The following is a 9,827-nucleotide window of genomic DNA, read 5'->3' on the forward strand; positions in this document are numbered from 1 at the left end:
AGACTTGTGTGGGCTGTATGGACACACATGATGTTCAGCCCATAACCTGCAGTGGGTTAGGACACCCTGTGTACTACTGGCTACTATTGTGACCACGGTATATGCTACAGATGTCATGGTGCCACTATGAACGTGTACTGTCTGCTGCCCTAACACTCGGCCACCAAACTCCCTTGTATGCTCACATCCATACCATAGCAATGGGTAAATACACATTCTAATACAACTGCCAATTGGTAGGTTGATTGACTTACCTTGGGGGTGTTCCAGACCTGAGGAAGGTGCTGGAGGGCTGCCTATGTCGGATGCACACAGTGCACTTCCTATTCATGGCTGAGTACAGGTAGTGTCATGTTTGGCATCCATTGTACTGTCTGTGCAAATCAGAGAGGGTGAAATCCCTGGGTACCTACTGTGTCAGTGCATATGCCATGTGTTGCCTCTGCCAAGGGCAGGTCACACTGTGCACGGCCCTTTTGCCTACTGGGCCCAGCTCAGGCAGTTCCTCCTCCAAGTCACACTGTGCCTGTACAGGCCTTGGCATTGGTGGGGGGCTGTGTGGCCCTGCCCCATGCTGTTCCTGCTGCATCTGTTACCGCAGGATCAGATTGTGTAGCATAGCACATACCATAACAATTTGGGTGCACGTAGCTGGTGAATACTGCAGGGCTCCACCGGATGTGTCCAGACACCAGAACCATGACCTGAGCATCCCAAACACATGCTCATTTATATGTCTTGCCTGTGCATCTGCCTCATTATGGTGTGGTTGTTCAGGCGTGTGTGCATTGCTGATGGGTGTCATCAGCCATGACTCCAGTGGTTACCCAGCATCCCCCACTAGGAGACTGTAGGGGATGTCCATATTGGCAAAGGTGTGGTACAGCTGCATCAGATGCCATATATCGGAATCGTCATAGCTTCCGGGGCAGACAGCACACACATTCAGTTTAATGCCCTGGCCATCGCATATGGCCTAACTGTTGGAGGGTATGCCCCTGCAGTTAATGTAGGCCCTACCCCACTCACCGGGTGGTGCTTTGATGCATACATGCATGCAGGCTATAGCACCCAGTACCCCAGGGTAGTCAGCCATGTGGTGGAAGAGATGCATATTGCTGGTCAACAAATCACGTGTGTTGAGGACATGTACATGCCCACTGGCATGTGGTGACATGGCGTCTGTGAACTGATGCAATACTCTAGATGCAGATGCCTGTGAGATCCCCATGATATCCCCAGTTGTGCTTTGGGAGGTACCTGTGGCTAGTATACCTTAGGCCAACACATACCATGGTATCCACTGTGATGGGTTTCCCTTGGCCTGTTCGATGTGTCAGGTGTGGCTGGCACAGCTCAACAAGCTGCTGTAGGAGGTCTCTGTCCACCCCATAGCGCTCCACTATCTCCAGCTCATGTAGCCCCTGGTAAGTTACCCTGGGTCTGTAAAGTCTTATGTCACCTCACTAAGGGTTGTTCGGCAGCATACACATCATCACCACCCTCAGCCTCCTGCACATGTTGGTCTATGTTTCCTGCTGCAGCCCTTCTCATTTGGTTGGACTGTGTTGAGAAATGTCCCCGCATGTATACACCGGTGGTGGAGAGTGTGGAAGAAACCTGTGTGTATGGTGCTTGCTCACATTACCGTAGTGTTCAGGGGTGGGCTGGCCATGTAATCTGCTGATTGTGCTAATTATCACCTGTTTGTGCAGCTTGTTCACCTTGACTACTCCACTACTGCTGTTGTCCCTCCCAATTTCACCAGGCAGGTATAGACACACCCCTAGCTTAGGCGTGCTAAGGCAGGAGCAATCCCGAGGCACAGGTCTCCAATGTACGTACAGTATGCCTGACCCCCCTCCCATGCTTTCACCTATATTCGAGCCCTGCACCTGGCTATCTACACACATACACTCCTGGGATCTGCATCACACCCTGGGGATAAACGGGATTCACTATTGTCAACCTCATCTGCATAGTATAGTCTTCTAATGCATAGCTATATGACCCATACTGACCCTCCAAATTAATAACCACTGCTTACTGTCGCTCAGATCTGTACACAACTGGTTAAAGGTGCATTACTATCCCCGTATTCGATGTCCCTTGGTCTTCCCAGCAACAAAATAACCAGTGTCTACATGATTAGAACCCGGGACCCTGCATACCACAAACGATGTGCTTTACCACTACGCCATGGCAGATATACGTACATCTGAGGTAATCACGTACAGATCATCTAGGGCAAACATTCAATAGTGCTAATGTCCACATACATATATGTATATATCTATGTCTATCTATCTATATCTACATATATTATATATATATATATACATACATATATACATACACACACATATACATATACACACACAGACATAGATATTGCAATTATATCACAACAACGGACCACATGACACCAAAGCATTAGACAAGAATGAAAAGGAAACCACATGTGCCACCTGCATTATGTAGTGGTGTTACTATCAAGGCAAGTGTGTTTCATTGCGTCACATGGGTCAGACTGTATTAAGGGTAAGAGTAGGGCTGCTGACATTTACTCACCAGACCTATAGGCAAATGTATGTGTTGACAACCCAGTGTCTTGGGCGATTATGAGATCTGTGGACACTATATAGGAAAGCAACAAAACACACTCAACACATCCTGAAGCTAGCCACCCACAGATACCACCACATAGGGTATGACTGCCAAACACACACACCTGTCATGCCTTGGAATTGAGCACCTACCTGTCTATTCTATCACACTACAGCATTATGCAGTAACAGACCGCGCTACTGAGATTACTGGATCACAGCACTCTCAGAGGCATACTTCTAGGTGGGTGACATCATCAGCAAAGGCAAAGACGCCGATAGGGATTGTATGGAGAGTGAGCTGTCTAAAAGCATTACTCTGTCCCCAGGCAGCTGGAAACACACACACACACACATGCACACACACAGCAGGGCTTGGATTAGGGTTACCACCTGTCCCACTTTGCGAGGGACAGTCTCTGTTTGGGCAGTTGTGTCCTGACCAAAAATATTAAAAATGGCAAATGTCCTGAGATTGTAGGACATAATTATGTCCCATATTTTATGTAATAGTTGCATAAAATAGTTATTTCTGTTTCTAAAATACCTAAATGTTACAAGAAACAGAATAAGCAACTAAACTGCTACAAGAATAAGCTTTTATTTAGGCAAAAAAGTAAAGTTCTATCCTTTGTACTGACCGTGGGTATGTGTCGGTCTGTAAAATCTGATGTGTGTCTCGAAAATGTCCCACTTTGGCCATTTGAAAAGGTGGCAACCCTAGCTGGGATTAGAACATAGACCTAACTACCTTATTAAACTACAACATTATGCAGTTACAGAACACGCTACCGAGATTACCGGATCGCAGCACTGCCAGAGGCATACTTCTAGGTGGGTGACAGCAGCAAAGGCAAAGATGCTGATAGGGATTGTACAGAGAGTGAGCTGACTAAAAGCATTGCTCTGTCCCCAGGCAGCTGGCAACACACACACGACATGGCTGGGATTAAAACATAGACCTAACTACCTTATCACACTACATCATTATGCAGTTACAGAACGCGCTACCGAGATTACTGGATCTAGCACTCCCAGAGGCATACTTCTAGGTGGGTGACATCATCAGCAAAGACAAAGATGCCAATAGGGATTGTACAGAGAGTGAGCTCTCTAAAAGCATTACTCTGTCCCCAGGAAGGTGGAAACACACACACACATGCACAGCAGGGCTGGGATTAGAACATAGACCTAACTACCTTACCGCACTACAGCATTACACAGTAACAGAATGCGCTACTGAGATTACTGGATCACAGCACTCCCAGAGGCATACTTCTAGGTGGGTGACATCATCAGCAAAGGCAAAGACACCGATAGGGATTGTATGGAGAGTGAGCTGTCTAAAAGCATTACTCTGTCCCCAGGCAGCTGGAAACACACACACACACACACACACACACACACACACACACACACACACACACACACACACACACACACACACACACACACAGCAGGGCTGGGATTAGGGTTACCACCTGTCCCACTTTGCGAGGGACAGTCTCTCTTTGGGCAGTTGTGTCCTGACCAAAAATAATAAAAATGGCAAATGTCCTGAGATTGTAGGACATAATTATGTCCCATATTTTATGTAATAGTTGCATAAAATAGTTATTTCTGTATCTAAAATACCTAAATGTTACAAGAAACAGAATAAGCAACTAAACTGCTACAAGAATAAGCTTTTATTTAGGCAAAAAAGTAAAGTTCTATCCTTTGTACTGACTGTGGGTATGTGTCGGCCTGTAAAATCTGATGTGTGTCCCGAAAATGTCCCACTTTGGCCATTTGAAAAGGTGGCAACCCTAGCTGGGATTTGAACATAGACCTGACTACCTTATCACACTACAGCATTATGGAGTTACAGAACACGCTACCGAGATTACCAAATCACAGCACTGCCAGAGGCATACTTCTAGGTGGGTGACAGCAGCAAAGGCAAAGACGCTGATAGGGATTGTACAGAGAGTGAGCTGTCTAAAAGCATTGCTCTGTCCCCAGGCAGCTGGCAACACACACATGACATGGCTGGGATTAAAACATAGACCTAACCACCTTATCACACTACAGCATTACGCACTTACAGAACGCGCTACCAAGATTACTGGATCTAGCACTCCCAGAGGCATACTTCTAGGTGGGTGACATCATAAGCAAAGACAAAGACACCAATAGGGATTGTACGGAGAGTGAGCTGTCTAAAAGCATTACTCTGTCTCCAGGCAGCTGGAAACACACACACACACATGCATGGCAGGGCTGGGATTAGAACATAGACCTGACTACTTTATCGCACTACAGCATTACGCAGTAACAGAACACGCTACTGAGATTACTGGATCACAGCACTCCCAGAGGCATACATCTACTTTGGTGACATCATCAGCAAAGGCAAAGATGCTGATAGGGATTGTATGGAGAGTGAGCTGTCTAAAAGCATTACTCTGTCCCTAGGCAGCTGGAAACAAACACACCCACAGCAGGGCTGGGATTAGAACACAGACCTGACTACCTTATCACACTACAGCATTACGCAGTTACAGAACCCACTACCGAGATTACTGGGTCACAGCACTCCCAGAGGCATACTTCTAGGTGGGTGACATTATCAGCAAAGGCAAAGACGCCGATAGGAATTGTATGGAGTGTGATCAGTCTTAAAGCATATTACTGTCCCAAGGCAGACGGAGATGAACACACGGCAGTGATGTGAGCAGGACAACTGGCTATCTACGGAGCACTATTACAACACTACATAGATACGAGATGCACCACAGACAGTACACCTTTCAAGACAGTCAAGATGACCTTCTAGGAATGCAGACATCAACATGGATGCTGGCAGTTACAGTGTACATACCTGTGAACCAGTGTGTTAAATGTAGGAATCCATCCTGAAGTGGGGTATGGCCATCTGATGCTTGGATGACCACTATTGCTATACAGGATAACAATGGTCAGACCCATACACAGAGGCACACAACCGACACAAGGTGTCACTGGGCATGCTCACACACTTAGTAGCACACGTCAGTCTGGAATATACTATGTGTCCATCTACACAATGGCATACTGGGCATGCTCACGCACTTAGTAGCGAAGGGCTGTCTTGTATGCACACAGATTCTAAACAGGGAAGGGCACAGTGTGTCGATAGTCATCATTGTTAGCATGAATGCTGTACAACATATGTCTGACACCAGCCTTCTACACAATGTCTGTACTGTCCATCACCTTAGCTGTACCAATCTAAACCTGGCACACTAATACCACCATTGGTGTTCTCCTGGCAGGAGTGGGTACTTCGCACATGTAGTACCATACATAGATGAAGAACCTGAGACCAGGTAAACACCCTGACACCTACAGGACAACTGCATTGTATGTGTATGCTAAATAGTGCTAGATGTGCAGCATTCGTAATCATAGCTGCCAATCTAGATCCAACAATGAGGAATACTGACATCTGTGCAGTGAGGAACACCTGGCATAAGGCTCAGTTGTGCACAATAGCACTACCACTGTATACCTCAGAAACAGACATGTGGGCCATAAGACCGTTACAGACCGCTCCAGGTGTTAGTGTCCCCACGTATATGAAGGCCACTCACATGTACTGACCAGTACACTCTCAAAAGCCATCACAGATGTGTCAGGTGCAGATCACAGTGGTAAATGCCGCACTGTAGTATGTAGCCCTCACACATCACCGTGTCCTTGGACCAGCAACACACATCCATACATTAGTACAACACCATGTTACTCATGACCAGTGGACTGTACCTAGCTCTACAGCAACTGTGCAGACTACCCATGTACTGACAGGGTTTCATCATGTGTTATGCAATGCACTGATACCACTATTCATAACCAGGTCGGCTGTACACATAACAGGGGCCCTGGGTTTTATACAGCTATAATAGATAACTGTTGCTGTACACCAGGCAACACACCCATGTTTGATGTGACATACATGTAACCACCGTGGATATGTACATGCCTCACACACACACAACACATATGTACATAGCATAGCTAATGCTGTCCTTCATGCAGATACATGGCTACAGTGATTACACGCATGCACATGGAAGGTAGGTCCATGGCTGTTGAATGCTAACAGTGCATAAGGTAGCAATGTTGACTGAGTTAACATTCCCTCTGTACTGGTTACCCATGACAACTATCATATCATACAACAGTCCATGTGTCATGTATGTCACACATGTTCACCAATTGCAATGCATACAAACATGGCTACATGACAGGAATGTAGGACCTATATACATGTACATGTAGTGGTGTGCATTCAACTACCATGCATGAGCAATAGCTGATGTTTGCAGTTCATCTGTGTCCTACTACAACATGCAGTTGCAATGCAGCCCCATCATTGACACCTGGATATGGTGAAATACTGACAGTACGGTAAGATGTACATCAGGTATGGATGGATGTGTGTACATAAGTGGTGGGTCACCTTTGCAGATGGATGTTTGCTGAAGACAGCTCACAGGTGTGTCACAAGCCGTCCTACCATAGCATGTGCAAACAGTAAGCTATGTTTCTGGTAATTGAAGGTGAAGATATACAACCTACACAGCGGTCAGGGTGTCACTGACTGTAAATCAGTTGACACCTGTAACACTTAAGTCCTCCCATGTGCATATAGCAGCACAATTGCCGAAGGTAGCGTCGGTACACATTGTAATGTGGGCAATACTGCTGCATGTCTATCAGATGTATCAGAAGATAGCAGGTGTTTGATTCACAGTACTTCCATGTGTGTTTGCTTGTGTGACCATATATGCCACGTATGGTGGGGAATACATCCCAATTGTTACACACCCCTGTACACTGTTGTAAAGATCTGTACATACTGCAGTGTAGAAAGCAAGACATAGGCAGCAGTGGTGTGTGTATCACACACATGTTAGCTATCTGTATGTGCATGACATGTGTGGACTCCATTGTGTGTATGTGTATGTATGTATGGCTGTCTGGTGCATGGAGTGAGGATGTATGCTACCATTGAGAACAGATATGGCCCCTAACCCCTCAAGGTGATGCAATCTACTACCCTGTTGATGCCATCAGTCTTAGGCATTACTGACTACCTGTACATGTTCATTCTCTGTGTCGAGTCATGTGGGTGCACAGTACTGTAATGGTGATTACCACATAGGCAGGGGTCCTCACCTCAACACTATCAAGTGTGTGTTATAGTGTCATTGACCCTGTGAGTGTGGGCGTGTTACTGTGTGTGTCTGTGTATGTCTGTGTGTGTTCACATCCTGTAATGTGACAGTGTTTTACTGCTACACAGTGAGTCCTCATGCTATCAACTGGCCCCTACCCTTGACATCAGCTAGACTGCTGTATAAACCCCCCGCACCATGTAGCTGTACCTGTGATGTCTCCCGGTATGGATGTCACGTCTCTAGCCACTGTAGCCTTGTACACAGCTCACATGCTCCTGGATCAGTAGATGTGTAGAGATCTATGGAATGTCAGCCTTTCTAACAGTGAGGTTGAGGCTAAGTATAGCATGCTGGTATTGCCATCCATGCCTGTGAGTACTCCACATTTACACATGTGAAACTGCAAACACTGGTACTTAATGGCACATGCAATTAGACCTTAAGGAGGGAAGCAGGGCATCATTACCAACATGCTGTCACTGTTGTTACCAAGACACATACTGTGAACATGAAACAATGCATTCTAACTGCAAACACTGTTACGTAATGGCACATACAATCAGACCTTAAGGAGGGATGCAGGGCATCATTACCAACATGCTGTTACTGTTGTTACCAAGACACATACTGTGAACATAAAACAATGCATTCTAATCCTGTACTACATGGTATGTCTGCTGCATGTCAACAATACGCAACAATTGTAATATACACCTATCTCACTGTTCTGTTCACCCTGTGCATCAGACCATATGAGCATGTCCCTGCACCGATGGTGTGGATGACAGGGATGCGGCACAGGCATCATCATATGCACAGGGTGATAATGTTTGCCAGGGGCCTAGGCTGCACCAGTGGATGACATCATGTGTATGGGTTAGGGCCTGTGATCTAATTGGACATGTGTGGTTATTATGCATGAGGGTGTTGGTGCCCTACAGATGTTTCTGATGTGTGCACACAGTTCTGCCATGTATCTGGCCTACACAGGGGTATTATTGACAGCTCCAGATTGTACAGACCAGGATTTACAGCTCACTGTGTCCGGCCACGTGACCTGTGCCTGCCAGGGGTTGCATGTGCACTACCAGACAGAGGTACAGATTGGGTACTGTCCGATGACACATGTCCACTGGAACCGTGTCCCTGCTGGGACCATCAAGGGCCATGTCCACATGGCCTGCTGTGTTCTGGTGTGGGTAGCACAGCACCAGCTGCACTGCTGCTGCTACCGACACTATGGGAGCGGGCATGTGAGGTAGCTCGTTCGCGTAGACCTGCACCAGGTGGTGTAGCTGGCCTACGTCCACGTGGCCTATGCCTCACTCCTACCAGATGTTCCGCACAGACAGCTCATGTTCACAGATTGCCATGCCATGGTCAAGGATTCCAAACATGTCACCCAATCGCCTGTCCAAAATGTCAGCAATCTGCTGTTGAGCATTTGCCAATGCCTGGATGTTTTCATTTAAAGAATGGATAGCAGCCCTCTGAAGCCTCTGCCCTTTCTGTTCTGCCATTCAGCATGTGCCTGTGCCGCCATTACAGTCTGAAACATGTGTCTGGTGACACCAGCTGCCGCGCTTTGTCGCAGGTGCATGTCGGCCAGAGGTCCTCCTACGAGCAGCACTGGCCACATGCCTGTGTGGCACATCTGCAGTCATTTCGCTGACACCATGGTGTGAAGACACACCTTCTGTAGCCACCACACGTTCCTGTTCCAAGCTAACACATGGTAACTGTCCTTCTGCTATGGCCACTGGTGATGGGGTATGTGTTGGCATGAGAACTGTGTGGGGGGAAGAGGATGATATAGGTGGGATGGCAACCAAAGGTACAGATTCAGCCCCTGACAACCCTGCCTGTATCTCAAGCATATGTTCATCACTGCTAGAGTCTGCGGGGACACTAACATCAGATGGACCACAGGAGGGCAACGCACCTACATCACCTGTGAAGGCAAACAAAGACTCTACATTACAATAGAGACACACACACACACAGACACACACACACA

Source organism: Protopterus annectens, chromosome 10.part0 (genome assembly GCF_019279795.1).
Source record: "Protopterus annectens isolate FY-2018-M chromosome 10.part0, PAN1.0, whole genome shotgun sequence".
Lineage (NCBI taxonomy): Eukaryota > Metazoa > Chordata > Ceratodontiformes > Protopteridae > Protopterus > Protopterus annectens.